We start from the raw sequence: 13139 nt of genomic DNA on the forward strand, positions 1-13139 counted from the left end.
GACGTTTGATATTCATGACTGTGTCCGACAGCTCACTGCCGCTCTCGTTGATAAATACTGCTGTGTATCTAATCAATTTGTTTCATTCTATGGTATGATGGGTTTCAGTGTTGGAGGGAATGCACTTGGGAAAGCTATGAATTGCTGAGATTAATGCGTTGAAGGGGCTGCCTTTCTTATGCATCCATGGTGTGACTTACAGATTAGCGACTTATCGTTACTGGTACCTCAATCACAGAACATTTCTCTATAGCCCAAACCTCAGTTTGGATCAAAAACAAACAGCTAAATTATGTAATTCCAAATTCGAGCACTTGATGCATAGACGCCTATACCTTGGTATGGCAAGTGGATTTCTTAGTACTCCACTGTTCTTCGGGATTGTGCATCCACCACCCTTCCAGGCAGCACATTCCAGATTCACACGACATGCTGGATGAAAAGGAGTTTCCCCGTGTCACTGAACGTTCTGCTCCTTTGACTTAAATCTAAGCCCCCGATCTTTGATCCCACTGACAAAGGGAAGCATTCCTTCCTATCTACCTTATAATTTAACCTCACAATTTTCCACATCTCATCCATGCCCTCTTTAATTCTCCTCTGCTCTAAACAAAACAACTCGAGTCTACCCAATCTCTCTTCTTCACTGAAAATCTCTGGGGAAGGCAGTCTCCTCTGCTCCCTTTCAAGTGCAATCAAATATTTTCTCTGATGTTGGCTCAGGAACTGCACACAATACATTAGTTCAAAATAAAAAGAAAGGGGTTGTTGTGCTGCAGTGTTTGAGAACCTAACTCTCAGCTACTTTACCCCGGTTAAAGTCACACCTGAACCAGAGCTGTGTCAACATACCTGCAAATAGGGCTGTTTGAAAATATGCGAATTTAGCAAAGGAATAGCTGGGCCAAATTTGGGATCATCAAAGTAATCTGCGTCGGCGCCTGGAAGACGTGGGTTCTACCTGAACACTTACAAAGCATTGGTTTTCACAAAATAAAAACGAAAACGCAGCAAAATCCATCAGCATGCATCGACATTAAATTTTAGATAAAATTAGTGCAGACAACAGCGAGAAGCTATCGCTTCAGCATCAATTCAATTACATAAATCTTCAGTTATGGATATGATGCATCCCTGAACACTAATAATCAAAAGAAAACAAAGAAGAGAGAACGCTGAAAATTGCAAACAACAGCAATAATTGCTCGGAAGGTTCAGCAGGTCTGTCAGCATTTGGGAAGAGATAGCAGAATTTGTTTTCAGGTGTTGCCGAATGGGTTGATTTTTCCCACTGATTTCTGTTTTTGTTTGTTAACTTTCCCTACTTAATGAGGCTGGTAAGAGAGTATAGATCAGCGCCGTGTCAGTAATTTGCAAACACTGTTTTATTGCGGGTAAGTTGCGAGAGAGCTGGTAAAGATTAAAAGATTCCATGGGACTCAAAGCATGTTTAACCCCAAATTTTCTGTGAGAGGGATGGCAGGGGGATGCATTCATTGTTGCAAATCTTGCTGAGCAGTGTACAGATTTAGGATTTGAATGGAACTAAAAAGTCAGAAGTCCACAGCTGAGATAAAATTTGGTAGGTGGTTAAGAGTCAAGAGTAGAGCAGTGGCACAGTGTTTAGCACCACTGTTTCACAGCGCAAGAACCCAGTTTCTATTCCAGGAGTTGGGCCACTGCCTATGTGGGCATCAAGCATTTTCCCCGTGTTTGCAAAAGTTCTACTGTGTGGACTTGTTTCCTCCCACAGACCAAATATGGGATATTTCTGGTGGCTTGCCATGCCAAATACCCTGTAGTGTTCAGGGACGTGCAGGCTAGGTGAATTATACGCAGCAAAACCACGTTTACTGGTGTGGAGTGGGTCAGAATGGGATGTTCTTAACAAGGTCAGTACAGATTTGATAAGTGGAGTAGCCTTTTTTGCACAGTTGGAATTTGGTGAGCTTGGCTAGAAATTGCAGGCAGATATCACCGTGTTAATTACGTGGCAAATATAAGACATCTGGAGAAAGAATATGATAGACTCGATTCATGACGAGCTCACAAGACAAATGATGATATGATAAGGGTGGGACGCTGGGAAATCTGGAAATAGCTGAGAATTAAATAATGTATTCACAAAAAAAAAGTTGCTCGCAAATTTGTTCATGACTATTTTATGATTCAACTGCCAGATTTTGAAGCCTAACACTAAATCAAACATTTTCATATGAAAGGGTCTCTGAAGATAACAGGTTATGTACATGAGGTGCATTTTAGAAGGCATGTGGAATACTTCACTTTATTAAAGAAACAATTGCTACATGATATAGACAGAATCGTGGAGAGTGAGGAAGGTTATCAGAAATTGCAGTGGGAGGTTGATCGGGAGAGAAATGGGAAATGGAGTTTAATGCAGATTAGAATGTGGTCATTCATTTTGGAAGTCAAATCAGGGTAGGAGATTCATGGTAAATGGTCAGGCCTGAAGGAGTTGGATTTTAGGAGCATAATGCTGTGAAAGTGTAATCACAGATGACCAGAACAGTGAAGAAGGCTTTTTGCACGCTGGCCTTCATCAGCCAGGGCATTGAGTATAGAAGTTGGGATGTTATGTTGCAGTTGTGCAGGACGTTGGTGAGGCTGCACTTGGAGTATTGTGCTTAAATTTGCTCAAATTGTTATAGAAATGTTGCTTTGAAACCGGAGAGAATTCAGAAGGTATTTGCAAGGATGTTGCGCGGAGTCAATGCTCCAAGTTATAGGGAGAGATAGGATAAGCCAGGACGTTTTCTTGTGCGCGTACTAGACTACAGGGGCCTCACAGGGTTGGAAGAGATAATGAGAGAAAGGTTAGCTTGAATGCCTTCAGTCTTTTTGTCAGGGTTCATGAATCAAGGAGGGTCGGCATCAGTTAGAGTTTAAAGTGGAATGTGTAAAAGGGAACCAAAAGTGCAAACTTTTGAAGAGAGGTTTGTACGCATATGGAATGAACAGCGATCCGACGTGGTGAAGGCGGGTACACTAGCAAGATTTAAAAGGAATCTGGACAAATATACTGGATTGGTATCGGTTAGAAAGATATGGGCCAAGTGCAAAGAAATGGAGTTAGTCTGGATGAGCATTTGGTTGGCATCCATCTATTTTGGGCCAAAGGACCTGTCTCTGTGTTTGTAGCAAATATGAATCTGTCTCTCCAACAGACAGCAACCATTCTTAATGCTGATGAAAATACTGCCCCTATTTTAAGGTTTGTTTCGTGCTGCCTAGGTATGATGAGGAAATTTGGGAGACAAATCTGGATCTCCTGAATCAAAGAGAGGTCTCTTCCACTGCATCACATGAGTCCCCAGTAATTTGATTGTTATTGTTACGTCATTACAAGAAACCAGTGTGTGAGAATCTGCTGCAGACTAATCTCGACACAGAAAAGCTCGAACAGGCGAAACGCCCTATGGATGGCATAATTACAGAAATACTTACATTTTGGCGATGTGACGAGCAACAATCTCTGACCATTTTGGACAATCGACCTGTCCGCTAAATATTCGGCACTCACACGGACCTCACTGGCCCCAAGGCTCCATTCAGTCTGTCAGAGTTCAACAAATTTTGTATTGCCTCACAGTAAAGACTAGAAAAGACCCAGAATCTCTTTGTGAGCTTGCGTTTTCAATATACAGACAGCACACTGCTGCAAGTATCTACTTTCCGACTGTTGTGATGCTGAATAGAGTACTTGTGGATTGGGAGGCAGGACGTTAGAATTTGGTGTTTGCATAGTGCTGGCAGGAAAGCATTGCTTGTTTGCTTTCAAAGATGATGTGCTTTTTCTGTGCTTGCAGATTTAAAATGGATATCTGTGTGCAGCAGCCAGAGAGCGTGTAACAACACAGAGAAGACCCGAATTGTAACGTATGTATTAAAAAGGCCGTACAGTCAGCAGGACAATCAACAGTTTTTACCAAGGCGACAGGCTTTTGAATGTAGCCAATCAATTTGAACCAGGCACTTAGATTCCAAAATCCAATACATTTATGCCCGCTGGTTTTGGCAATATGGGATCAATCCTATTTTAAAAATTATTGGTATGTCATCATACAAAGAAGGGCCCAGAGCTAGCTGCCATCCACTAGATACAACAGTCATCAGCACCAGACAGAAAATGTCTAGCTCTCACAAATCCTCCATAACTGAGAGGAAGCCTCATCGAAATACCAACCATAACACACACGCAACTATCGAATATTCCTGAACTTCGACTCAACACAGAAAGCAAACAGTATTCAGGAAGACTAAATTTTGGGAGAATAAGTTCCAATTTTATTGAAGAGATGGGACCTGTATTTATTGGAACAGCATGACAAAATCATTTTGCTTCATTCGGGACTATTTCGTAATCAGAAGGGATTTATTCAGTTTGTTGATGGTTCAGATAGGTTGTTCACTGTTGGAATCGGACAAATGAATTGTTACTTTTTAAAAAGTGAGTGTCAAGAATTTATTTTGTTGAGCAGAAGAAGTTTATGAAACGCAGTTGTCGCAACTTCCCGCAGCGTGTACGTTGCCATATTGTAGACGTTGCATGACAGTAGTAATGCAGGGTGCAAAATTCTAAAAATACAAATATCAGTTGTCCTACATTGTAGCAATTATATTGCTGTCGATAATATGAAAGAGCAGTCTGCTGAGTGTCCAAATATCAGTCAACATGGTCCTCCTATTTTACACAATATTTCGATTCCCTTATTTTCCCTTGTTTCCAGTACAATGGAGGTGGAGTCAGGTTTCTGGGCCTAGGGTCGTCTGCGACATCCGGTTTTCTTCTCGTGTCTTCACATTTCTCTCCTCTCTTTATCTTTTTATAACCTTCTAATACATTTTCTTGCCTTTGGGTGAAGAGCTCTGACACAGCGATAGCATCTGTGGTGGAAAGTAAGCCCAGCAGCGTCGAATTGTGCAGACTCAGCAGCCCGGACTGGTGATGGTGGCTTCTGCATTGTAGAAACAGTCTGAACGTGGATTCCTGGAAGCGGTGGCGGAGGCGAGTTTGGCCGCCTCAACAGAGGCTGCATGTCAGACGGATGCCCGAAATGGTGTCGCAGAAATATAGAGGATAACAGCAGGAGGAGGGCAATCAGCCCTTTGAGCCTGCACACAATTTAATTACAACCATGGATAATCGTCCAACTCAATAGGCTCATCCTGCTTTTACCCATTCACAACGGGTTTGTCATGCATAATCAACGCTTCATAAATCCATGTTGACTCTGTCTGATCCAATCACTGCATTCGCAATTCTCCTGGCGGAGTTTGTGCCCGTCCTAAACCTGTCAGCACAGGTTGGGTCTACATTGGTAAAGTCCAGCGTGGACTCATAGTCGCAAAGGCTTCAGTGGAGTCAGAATTGCGTGGAATAGCTGTAATGTTGGTTCCAGTTGCGGTGGCAGGGAAGCACTCGTGCATAGCCACAAGGAGCCCTGCTGGAGCAGTAACTTGAACACTTTCTTTAGTCCAAAGTTGTGCAGGTCGGGTGAATTGACCATGGTCTTTACTCAGAGAGTGGTAAGGTTATGATATGCTTCACCTGCAACGGTCGTAGATTCGCCGACTTTAATACTTCTAAGTCGTCATTGGACAAGCATATGGACGTACATGGAATATTGTAGGTTAGAATGGCAAGACAGGTCGGCGGAACATCGAGAGCCGAAGGCCCTGTACTGCGCTGTAATGTTCTATCTATGAATAAACTCCCCATAGTGTTCGGGCATGTGTAGATTAACTGCAATTATCCGCGGAATGTAGGGTCATGGGATAATAGCTCTGGGTTGGATATTCTTCAGAGTGTCGGTGTGGACTTGTTGGTCACAATCGCCTGTTACAACAGCGCAGGGGGTCTATCACTCTTATCACGTTTTTTCTTTATTTTTCTGCCTTTCTATTCGAAGATCTCATTTATGTTAATTTGCTTCAAGATAGCACACGAGAGTGACGACCATATAAAATATTTTTCATGATATGTCGTAATGGTATCTACGTGACAATAAATAATACAATCAATAATTAAACAAATTTTAGACAGCATTTCCACCTCTAAATCTTCCTGTTATTTTATAAACAATTCCCACCGCCTCACGATCATTTCATTTCAGATGCTATTCGATTGTCCAGATCGTGATGTTGTTTTAAACCGTACTACCACTTCCACATGCACCAAATATTTTGAAAAGAGTTCCTTATTCCACATTACTCTATTGTTTTGGCGATAATCTAACTGCTGCATGTTCCAGGTTATTTTGGACGTGATTCGCACTTGCACATATTCACTGTTAATTTTCAACACATTTTGTATTTCCCTGCGTCCCTGACTTTTAAGAAAACATTCCTGGTTTCATACGTCCCTGTTTGTAAACGACTATTGCCACTTCCACAAATTGTCTGTTAGTTTAAGCAGCACCCCACTATCACACGTTCTCTGTCATTTAATACCGCATTCCCGGTTCCTTACGTTGCTGTGATTTTTGACTGTGTTGGAGAGAGATTTTAAAGAGCATTTTTGTGTCTTGTGTTTGGAATTCGATCTTTATTCCGAGCTCCTTATCGACACAATCTGAGAAAGGTCGTTGAAATCACAATACAAAGCATTTTGCACACACCCTAACCACTGAGAAAGGAAGGGATGTTTACACATATCGCATTAAAATGATTGTTTGTAGCATTGTTATCAGAGCTTGACAATTCTTTTTCTACAGTCGTGTCCCACAACAGACACTTGCGAGATGTATCGTACCTGAGTGGGTGATGTTTGTCACGTTATGCAGTTTTGATTGATCATTTTCCCGAAGAGATTCATTCACACTGCAGTACATACAATGCTTCCATATCTAAAGCAAAGAATGTACATGCTGGAGATCTGAAATCAAAATTCTTCTGATGAAAACTCGCCAGAATTGAGATATTAACTGCTTTCTTTCCCCAGATGTTGAGAGACTTGGTGAGTTTAATCAACAATTTCAATCGCTGCAAGTCCAGTTGTCTGTTTATTACATGCACGGAACTTGTACTGCAGTTCTGACCTCGATACAACAATCCCACATACATTTGCTTATCGTGGCCTTTTCTGAGCTCCACTCAAACTGATACTGTAATGGCAGAATCAACCAGAATGTTCAGTTCGGGCAATCTCGATGATGAGACTTTCTCATTTTTCTTGTTCGTTCTTTTGAAGGAGAATGGTGAAGTTCTCATCAGGCCATTCCTTGCCCTCACTGAGTGGAAAGGACAATGATCTCCTACTATGCTGTACATTCCACTGGAAACTGACACTGTTAAGGCTAGGCTATCTCCCATGTAGATTGTTCAGAAGGCATATGGTGTGTTCGTGTGTATTAGTAGACGGATTGAGATTCGTTTCGACGAGTTCACGCTTCATCTGTACAAGACACTGGTAAGGCCCTTATTGGAGCATTGCATACAGTTCTGTTCACCACATTACAGGAAGGACGTGAATATCTGGAAAGGTTTCAGGGCAGATTACGAGGATGCTGCGTGTTATGAATGAATGGTCTGACGTGGAAAGCTTAAGGGAACTGTGGTTGTTTACCTTTGAAAGATGAAGATTAATAGGTGAATTGATCGAAACGTATAAGATAATGTATGGGTCAGATAGGATGGGCATTGAGAGAGCTTTTTTCCTCGGATGGCGAAGGCTGACACGAGGGGAAGTGGATTTAAACTGAGAGCTGATAGACTTTGGACAGCTATCAGCGGTAGTTTCTTTATTCAGAGCGTAGTAGGGGCGCAGAACACCCTGCCTGCAGCAGTTGTAGATTTTTCGATGTTGAGGACATTCAAATGGGCATTGGAAAACCATATGGAAAATAATGAAATAGTGTAGGTTAGATGGGCATCAGAATAATGTCTCAGGTAGGCAGAACATTGAGGGATGAAGAAGGGCCTTTAATGTGCTGGAGAGTTTTATCCTCTTTGTTGTGTGTATGGGATTTTCTTCTGTCACATGGTATGGACGTGGAATATTTCACTATGTTGGTTGGCAACGCTGTTGAATGACGTCTATTCAAGACTAAGACAATCTTTTTAAAATCAGTATGTGATTCAAGGGGCATGGGAATGAGGTAAGAAGGCAATACTAAGGAGAATTGGCTAAGACAGGTTTTCATTTACTGACGGAGCAGAGTCGTTGTGATAAGTGACCTTCGTTTCCTTCTGGGTCTTCTGGTTTTAGTTCGAAAGATATGCCTGTACGGAGATGTGTGATCTGCTGCATCGTGTTTGGACTGTTCAAAGCACGAGTCTGAGCCCTACATTGCAGGACATCAACTCTGGAGGACAGACCAACCACTTAACCAAGGTGCAAAGGGTTGGAACACAAGGGCTAACTGCCCTGTTGGTTGCCGGGCACTGTTCTTACTCTCGCCATTGTTCTGGTCCGAACAGTGTAACATCTTGTCCCATTATTTCCCACCTAATCAGTCCTCCCGCATCCACCGTCTCAGGAGCGGCCATATTCGAATGACACGAGCATTATTTCAGTTGTAAAATATACTTTTAAATTGCCGAAATGAAGAGCGTGAACTTAAAGCATATGCACAGGGTCAACTTTGCTTGAGATCACCGCAGCCTGTGGCAGAGACCGAGGCATTTTTCAGCCAAATGTGATTATGAGAGTAAAGGCTAGCAATGTTGGATCTGCTGCCCGGGCCTTGCAATCACTGCTTGGAATGACATAGTCGCAAATAGTTGCTGACGTTGCAATCACATAAATCATTTGACTGGAGACGTTAGTTTCTAAAAAGTGCAGATACTTATGCATCATTTAAAAAAAACGAGGAGCATTACATTCGGCAGAGATGAACACGGAAATTGGCAATTTCTTCATTCATATGTGCGGAAATTAACACAAAGTAAACTGAATGTAGAATCCTCAATCAATTGTACTTCATTTGAATCTAACCACGTAGAAATCCATCACTGTCGACCTCACTTACTGCTAAAAGTTGCCCATCATATATTTTCCACCGATTACCAAATCAATTCCCATCATCTCAAGTAAGTTATTCCATTTTCTGCATTCACTGACTTATTCTGTTGTTGTTTCACGATCACTGCCATATGTAACTAAGAATGCAGCACTCACACAAGTTTCCATTGTTCCGTGTACAAACCAGATTAAAGCTTAATGGTCTCTATTTCCATACCACACATAATTCCCAAACAACAGGATAATGTCAACGACTGCTCAATGCTTCAAATTCATATTATGTTCCTGATGTGGAAGATCAGGGCTTGTCCAGGACATGTGCAGATACTAAATATGCAATCGTTCTTTATTGGCAGCTTTGAAATTCACAAACCTGACTAATGTTTCATGAGTTGTCATTGGCTTTTACATATAAGTCAATAAAATCATGCTCGTTTCATCACACTTCTTTAGAATGATGTTATAATTTCATCTGCATCACTCCGCCAAATCCATTCATTTTAAATTAAATTAATTTTATATGTCATTCCCTGATTCCAGACTCACGGTTACTGTCCCAAGGAGATTATGAAACTGGAGAAGGTACAGAGAAAATTTGCAAGAATATTGCCCAAACGTTACGTTTTGTCACCGTGATTGAGTTACGTTGAGAGCATGGATAGTCTGGGATATTGTTCACTAGTGCACAGGTTGTTGGTGAATAACAAAGCCTAATTTTAGGGCGAAAGGAGAAGGGCAAACGTTTTGTATAAACTGCGGTTCATATGTCGAATAAACAGCCAGATGAAGTGCTCGAAGCAGGTCCAGCTCCATTTAAAAGGCAGAGGCACGAGTGCACAAAGAGAAAAGATAAGGAGGGAGATGGAAATAATGCCGGCAAAAGGGGCTACTTTAATTGGGAAACTTGGTCGGCAGGGACGCGTTGGATGAACGTTTCTGTTCTATGCTGTAGTGCTCCATGGATAAGCTGACATCACATCAAAATATCTTGAGCATGAATGAATGATTCGATACTCTGAGCAATTCCGACATTGCAGAATCGTAAAAACGACTCACCGACAATGGCGCCCTTAGTGGTTAGCACTGTTGCCTCGTAGCACCAAAGACACGGTATCAACTCTATCATTGTGCGATGGCCTGTATAGAATTTTCACACTCTTCCCGTGTTGCCATGTGGTTCTTCTGGCATTCTACAATTATGCAGGTTATTTGGATTATCTTTGCCAAATTGCGTTATAGCGTCCAGAGATGCGCAGGCTGGTGTGTTAGCCGTGTGAAGTGCATAGTTATTGATGTGGGTTGGGTGTAGAGAGGAGACGGAATTTGTAGAGATTTGTGAGGAGCTGAAAATGTGTTGCTGGAAATGCGCAGCAGATTAGGTAGCATCCAAGGAGCAGGAGAATCGACGTTTCGGGCATGAGCCCTTCTTCAGGAATGAGGAAAGAGTGCCAAGCAGGCTAAGAAAATGGGAAGGGAGGAGGGACTTGGGGGAGGGGCGTTGGAAATGCGATAGGTGGAAGGAGGTCAAGGTGAGGGTGATAGGCCAGAGTGAGGTTGGGGCAGAGAGGTCAGGAAGAAGATTGCAGCTTAGGAAGGTGGTGCTGAGTTCGACGGTTGGGACTGAGACAAGGTGGGGGAGGGGAAATGAGGAAAATGGAAAAATCTGAGTTCATCCCTTGTGGTTTGAGTGTTCCTAGGCGGAAGATGAGGCGCTCTTCCTCCGGCCGTCGTGTTGCTATGGTCTGACGATGGAGGAGTCCAAGGACCTGCATGTCCTTGGTGGAGTGGGAGGGGGAGTTAAAGTGCTCAGCCACGGGTTGGTTGGGTTGGATGGTCTGGGTGTCCCAGAGGTGTTCTCTGAAACGCTCCACAACAAGGCGGCCTGTCTCCCCAGTATTGAGGAGGTCACATCGGGTGCAGTGGATGCAGTAAATGATGTGTGTGCAGGTGCAGGTGAATTTGTGGCTGATATGGAAAGATCCCTTGGGGCCTTGGAGGGAAGTAAAGGGGGAGGTGTGGGCGCAAGTTTTGCATTTCTTGCGGTAGCAGGGGAAGGTGCCGGGAGTGGAGGTTGGGTTGGTGGGGGTGTGGACCTGACGAGGGAGTCACGAATGGAGTGGTCTTTTTGGAACACTGATAGGGGAGGGGAGGGAAATATATCCCTGGTGGTGGGGTCCGTTTGGAGGTGGCAGAAAAGACGACGGATGATACGATGTATATGGAGGTTGGTGGGGTGGTAGGTGAGGACCAGTAGGGTTCTGTCCTCCTGGCGATTGGAGGGGCGGGGCTCAAGGGCGGAGGAGCAGCAAGTGGAGGAGATGCGGTGGAGAGCAACGTCGATCACGTCTGGAGTAAAATTGCGGTCTTTGAAGAAGGAGGCCATCTGGATTGTACGGTATTGGAACTGGTCCTCCTGGGAGCAGATGCAGTGGAGACGAAGGAATTTGAAATATGGGATTTCGTTTTTACAGGGAGCAGGGTGGGAGGAGGTGTAGTCTCGGTAGCTGTAGGAGTTGGTCGGTTTATAGTAATTGTCTGTGTTGATTCGGTTGCCCGAGATAGAAATGGAGTGGTCTAGGAAGGGGAGGGAGGAGACTGAAATGGTCAAGGTAAATTTGAGGTCGGGGTGGAAGGTGCTGGTAAAGTGGATGAACTGTTCAACCTCCTTGTGGGAGCACGAGGCAGCGCCCATGCAGACATCGATGAAGTGGAGGAAAAGATGGGGAGTGGTGCCAGTGTAGTTGCGGAAGATGGACTGTTCCACATTTCCTATGAAGAGGCAGAAATAGCTGGGGCCCATGCAGGTGGCCATGGCTACTCCTTTGGTTTGGAGGAAGTGGGAGGATTAGAAAGAGACGTTGTTCAGGGTGAGGACCATTTCAGTCAGTCGAAGGAGTGTGTCAGTGGAAGGGTACTGGTTTGTTTGGCGGGAAAGGAAGAAGCGGAGGGCTTTGAGTCCTTCGTGATGGGGGATGGAGGTGTACAGGGACTGGATGTCCATGGTGAAGATAAGACGTTGGGGATCAGGGAAGCGAAAATCCTGGAGGAGGTAGAGGGCGTGGGTGGTGTCCCGAACGTAGGTGGGGAGGTCTTGGAATAAGGGGGACAGGACCGTGTCGAGGTATGCAGAGATGAGTTCGGTGGGGCTGGACCAGGCTGAGACAATGGGTCGGCCAGGGCAGTCAGGCTTCTAGATTTTGGGCAGGAGGTAGAAACGGGCGGTGCAGGGTTGTGGGACTATGGGGTTGGAGGCAGTGGATGCGAGATCCCCTGAGGTGATGAGGTTATGGATGGTCTGGGAGATGATGGTTTGATGTTGGGAGGTGGGGTTATGGTCAAGGAGGCAGTAGGAGGAGGTGTCCGCAAGTGGCGTTTAGCCTCAGTGGTGTAAAGGTCGGTGCGCCAAACTACTACCACGCCACCCATGTTTGATAGTGAGGTTGGGGTTGGAATGGAGGCAGCGGAGCACGACACGTTCCGAGGGTGAGAGGTTGGAGTGGGTGTGAAGGGTGGAGAGTTTGAGGCAGTTAAAGTCACGGCGGCAGTTGGCTATGAAGAGATGGAGAGCAGGTAAGAGGCCAAGAGGGAGTTCAGGTGGATGGGGTGTGTTGGAGGCGGGAGAAGGGGTCGTCAGAGGATGGGCAAGAATCCTGGTTGAAGAAGTAGGTGCAGAGGCAATGGCAGCGGAAGAATTGTTTGATGTCTTGCTGCATATTGAACTCGTTAATCTGAGAGCGTAGGGGAAATAAGGTGAGGCCTCTGCTGAGGACTGATCTTTCAACCTCAGAGAGGGGTAGTTCTGGAGGGATGGTGAAAAAACGGCAGGGCTGAGAGCTCGAAACTGGTATCGGGCTGGAGCTGGGAGTGGGGGCGGGGTTAGGCGTGGGGGCGGAAATCGGGGCGGGAACGGAGATCGGCGTGGGGGCGGGGTTAGTCGTGCGGATGGAGATCGGTGTGGGGGCGTGGTTAGTCCTGGTGACGGTGATCGGAGTCGGGGCGGGGTTAGGCGTGGTGATGTAGATCGGCGTGGGGGCGGAGACGCATGCAGCGTGGACTTTGTGCAGTTTAGTGATGTCACTGGCGGCGGAAGTGGCTGCGGCAAGGCAACCCAAGGGGCGGAATTGGCTGTGGCAACGACAGAAATGTTGTTATT

The sequence above is a fragment of the Chiloscyllium punctatum genome, chromosome 51 (genome assembly GCF_047496795.1).
Source record: "Chiloscyllium punctatum isolate Juve2018m chromosome 51, sChiPun1.3, whole genome shotgun sequence".
NCBI classification, from domain to species: domain Eukaryota; kingdom Metazoa; phylum Chordata; class Chondrichthyes; order Orectolobiformes; family Hemiscylliidae; genus Chiloscyllium; species Chiloscyllium punctatum.